The sequence below is a fragment of the Rhinopithecus bieti genome, unplaced genomic scaffold (assembly GCF_001698545.2).
Source record: "Rhinopithecus bieti isolate Rb0 unplaced genomic scaffold, ASM169854v2 scaffold_9015, whole genome shotgun sequence".
NCBI classification, from domain to species: Eukaryota; Metazoa; Chordata; class Mammalia; order Primates; family Cercopithecidae; genus Rhinopithecus; species Rhinopithecus bieti.
Genome location: NW_016806320.1, coordinates 2,445,983 through 2,450,682, shown reverse-complemented (window position 1 = coordinate 2,450,682; position 4,700 = coordinate 2,445,983). Strand labels below are relative to the sequence as shown.

General features: G+C 31.1%; 1 long non-coding RNA gene across 2 annotated transcripts in view; it reads right to left on the bottom strand.

Annotated features, from left to right (window-relative positions):
• Nucleotides 1-1,143: 1,143 nt before the first annotated feature.
• LOC108531828 (uncharacterized) overlaps nucleotides 1,144-4,700 on the bottom strand; it is a 49,191-nt gene continuing 45,634 nt past the window's right edge. For both annotated transcript variants that reach the window (XR_001886294.1, XR_001886295.1), the window contains exons 3-4: nucleotides 3,595-3,648; nucleotides 1,144-1,597 (exon numbers count right to left, since the gene is read on the bottom strand). This is a non-coding gene — a long non-coding RNA (uncharacterized LOC108531828). The remainder of the gene's footprint in view (nucleotides 1,598-3,594; nucleotides 3,649-4,700) is intronic.

The window sequence follows — 4,700 nt, the reverse complement described above, 5'->3', positions numbered from 1 at the left end:
ATTTCTTATTGAGTTTTAAAAAAATTAATATATTTTAAATATTAAAAAATTAAATATATGTTTAATTACTATGTTTTTTTATTTTTTTCAACTGTTGTTTTCTGAACAAATCCATAGTACCAAAATATTTTCAACCTTACATGACAAATTTGTGTTTAAATTTCCAGCCATTTTGGAAATTTTATCTTGTACCTGTTTTGCGGCAGATGCTATGCATATGTTATCAGCCTAGGTGTTATGTAAGCATTTAAGCAATGTCATATTAGTGCCTCAGTAGAATTACAGTTTATAGATCACTTTGCAAGTAGATGAGATAACAAAATCCAATGTTCTTCAGATGTGAATATCCATACTTCCTACTTTATCATGATTTTCTTGATCACATATTATACACATAAACACACACGTAGAAAATTTAGTGTGTGGGCAGTAGTTTTCTATTTTCCATTAGAGAAAATATCAGTGAGACTGGGAATCAGTGGACAGATAAGTAGTACAAAACAAATGATGCCCTTCTGATAGAAATTTTCAACCTACAAATAATGGCTTTTGTCATTTTATTTAGCATTTGTCACCTGAGTGGTCACTTATATAAGTTTTTTTTTTTCCTTGTTATATGAAGTTATCTTTATGCTCAGTAATTTTACTTTAAGACAATTTTCTTGGTAAACCTGGAGACCTGATGCTATTTTATTGAAGCAAAGCTCTGTTAGAGCTTTAAGTACAAAGGGCTTGTAACAAACTAGTTACTTAATTTCATTATGGACTCAGTTACATTAGCCATTACAAATAGCTTTTCAGTGTATGTGAAGTCATGATTTTCATCAAAGTTTATTTCAAAACTATCAATACATTTTATTAACTTATTATTTGAGAGTAATAACAAACCATATTAACGTAAAACAAGGTTGTAATCAATTTTATCTTTCCACCAAAAGAAAATTTATCTCTTCATGTTTATCATAATTTATCATTTTGAACATCACAAGTTAAAAGACTGAAAACCCTTGTAGCTATATTCTGTAAATTGAGGATCTCCCAGGATAACAGAGTAAGAAACATGAAATTCTGGAGACATTTTCCACTCCATTTTACTATTCCATCTTATATAAGAGACAATTTGTGATTTTCCAAAGCAGGTAATGAAAATAAGAAGTAATCACCCAGACAGGTGTGTTTTAAAATTGCACACTTTTTTTTTTTTTTTCAAAAGGGATGTTCTAAAGACTTTCATTTGAAATAAGGTAAAATCACAAGATGATCAGAGACATAGAGCTGCTTAGCTAGAGAATACAGTTCAGAAAAATGTTGGCTCAGAAGCAGTGAAACACATCTTGAGTTTTAATTTTGGACTGAGATTTAGACTTAGATCAGACTGCTACTGCAAAAATCACCCACTGAGTGAATACTACTTGGTGTGCTCCACAATCACCACCATCCCACAAAGTGCGGAAAGGCACTACTTTTTTTTAGATTATTGAACTTTCGTTTTTTCACACCTCCTTCACATGCAGCTGGAGAAGCTTAAAGTCTCAGTAATAGGTTTGATTCATTGCTGCCGCTCTGAAGACTTGGTTTTCATATTTTTAGATTTTCACTAAGAGAGAAGAAACATTAAGAGTTCATATATTTCAGAAGGCATTTTCTATTATTGAATCATTTTAATATGTGTTTTATTTAAAATGTCCTTATCTGGAAGTAAGAATGACCAAACAATATAACCATCACACATGCACAATTAACATTTTGATCATAATCTCAATGGTACAAATTAATAATTCATACTATCCTTATATAATAATAAATATTTTCTAGATGTCCTCAAATTAATACATAAAAGATAATAAATTTATGTGCAAAACTAAGCATATATTGTATACATTATTTAACCATGCAGATATATATACACACACACACATACACCAGTAACAATTGTAAACTTGATATGAAGCATACAGGTACATAATTTGATGTTATATTGTATATGTAATGTGTATATACACATACATATATATTCATTAATTCCTTATTTATGTGTGTTAGAATAATTTAAATTTCCATGTTATGCAATTAACTTGAATTTAAATATAATTGTGAATAAATATTAATTCATTATATTAATTCCCACCCTAGTCAGCTACTAATCAACATCTACATAGGCAGGTAGGAACATATAATTAACACAGTGTAAAACAAAAATAATATAATATACTTATTTTTGTATTAAAACTTACCAATCCTATAACCTGTAAATACTTGTCAAAATTAAGATTGAATAGGAATAGCAAGGTAAAAAAAATAGTAATTGAATTTTTATTTTTCCCCAAATGTACTTATTCTTAATATGCAGATTGTGTGTCTTCAGGAGGCATTCATCATTTATCCTCCACAAATTATTGTGGCTGCAAACATTGCTAGCTAAAAATTTCATTTAAACTCTAAATTTTCATTCCTGTTTTAATATCTACATAGAAATATTGAAAAGAAAACTACTGAGAGAGTGGTGCTTTTAACTATTTCATCTAGGGAAGAACTAACTTAGTGGTATATTGAAACTAAAATAAAATGTTTTATTAGATTCACATGTGTGAACTAAATTACACAAAGATATTTTCTACAATCTATATCTTCTACAATATAAATTTTATATAAATTATCTTGCACATATATTCATCTATTGGGGTGTGTTATTGTCACCCTGCAAAGGGGAGATGAATCCCTGTCCCACCTCCCAAAATTTGATTTAAATGTCACAACTGATGACATCACATGTGCACCAAGCAGGTGTGAGTAAATTTACTTCTCATAGATGAGACTTTCTGGGGAGGGCAGGGCAGACTCTCAAGCAGTCCAAAATTGATTTGGGAGAGGAGGAAAAGGCAACTGGATTTGGTTTTTATTATGGTCAGAAAACAGGGCTAACCTGAGGGTTGCCATGTGGGCAGGGTCATACATGATTTTAACTTCTTACTGGTGCCCAAGGAGGGAGCACCCGGTCTCTCTTACCAGTTTACCTGGATGTTGAGGAGAAGGGAAGGAGGAATAGCAGGGCTTTCAGTCTTTCAGAAATCAAACATCAAAAATAGAGTGAGACTGTTACAACGTGACAGAAATAAACTACCTGCATCAAGGTACTATTTATGAAAAGTGGAAAGCTTATTTTTAACTATGAACAGTATTCTTTAAAATGATTATTGATTCAAAATATGTAGCTATAGTCTTTATAATGAGTAATAAAGACTAATTTATGGATCCCATGCATCACATTTTAAGCAAATTTAGTTGAAGAACTCTGTTTATCACTGTAAGACTCTGTTTTTAACATAGACAATATGTCTGTCTTGTTTGCTGCCAGTCTGCTTGGCATTTTCCAATTTTCTTAAGCATCTCTGAGTTTTGTCTTTAAGAAGTAAAATTTCATTATTCCAGTTTCTTACAGGGTATCAGCATCAAATGGATTTTCAGCCTTATCTATCTGGCTTTCCTTCAAAACAGATGGTAACACCATGTACATTTTCTCCTCAACTTAAAATTATTTTTCCTGTCTTTTCATGTCTTTGATAGACCTCCTAACAGGATAAAAAATTGCTTTACCTGATGGATATTCAGTGATGTTTCTGCTTCTTCAAGATATGCCAAACATATCTTCTGGGCAGTGCCAAAAAAAAAGAAACAAAAAACATAAATGTTATATAGGATATTTGAGTTGTTTTTCCATGACTTAAATTTTCAAAATGCATGTGATGTTATTTCTTAAAACCTCCCCCATTAATTAAGCTGTTGAAATATAGGTCAGAGAATTGATATTTTCATGAAACCATGGAAAAACTATAATACTTATAAATTTAATACATCTGAACAAATATTTCATAGTAGTATTAACTATTAAATAAGTTAAATCTAGCAAAAGATAGATTAAAGACAATTATACTAAACTTTAATTTTTAGGATGTTACTATTTCTAAGACACTTCTTTCAAAGCTTATATATTCATACATTTCAGGAAAAAGTCAGGGAGCTATTAATATTTTTCGATCCTATATTATTCACGATAATAATTTTAAAATTTTCCTTATCATGTCTTCCTCTGAATTGTCTTTAGTTAGCATGAGATAACTATTACAAATAATTTTTGAAGTGGGAGAAGGTATCATTGAATGATCTTTTGTTCCTTATTTCAGGGAGCAAAATAATGTACTAGAAATAAAAGAGACTAACGTAAGCCAGTGAATGCTTATGATTTTATAAACAGAACGACTCCAGGACAATATACTATCCCTGGGGAAGGATAACACTAGAGGAAGGCTCCTAAAACAATTCAGATATGGTGGAAGTGAAGTTCTTCCGAAACAAGGGCAGTTATCTGTGGAAGATGTAACCACAGTGGTGCTGTGTACACCCAAACTATGTACCCTTACAATCTCTGACTCTGGAAAAGCTAGAGAAAATGCATCAAGCAGTATGGCATACGATTCGCCAAGAAGAAGTGGCAGAAAAGGAACAACGGCAAATACCCTCATTGAATGATAACTTAGCACTTTAGGCAAACAACCTGACTACAACCTGAAGGTCTGTAGAGTGTGACTCTCCAGTAGGTTGCATGCCTACTTGAGACTGCATAAAGAAAGGTCACTGGCTTAGATTCTTTTTCTTCTTCTTCTTTTTTTTTTTTTTTTTTTTTTTTTTTTTTTTTTTTTTTG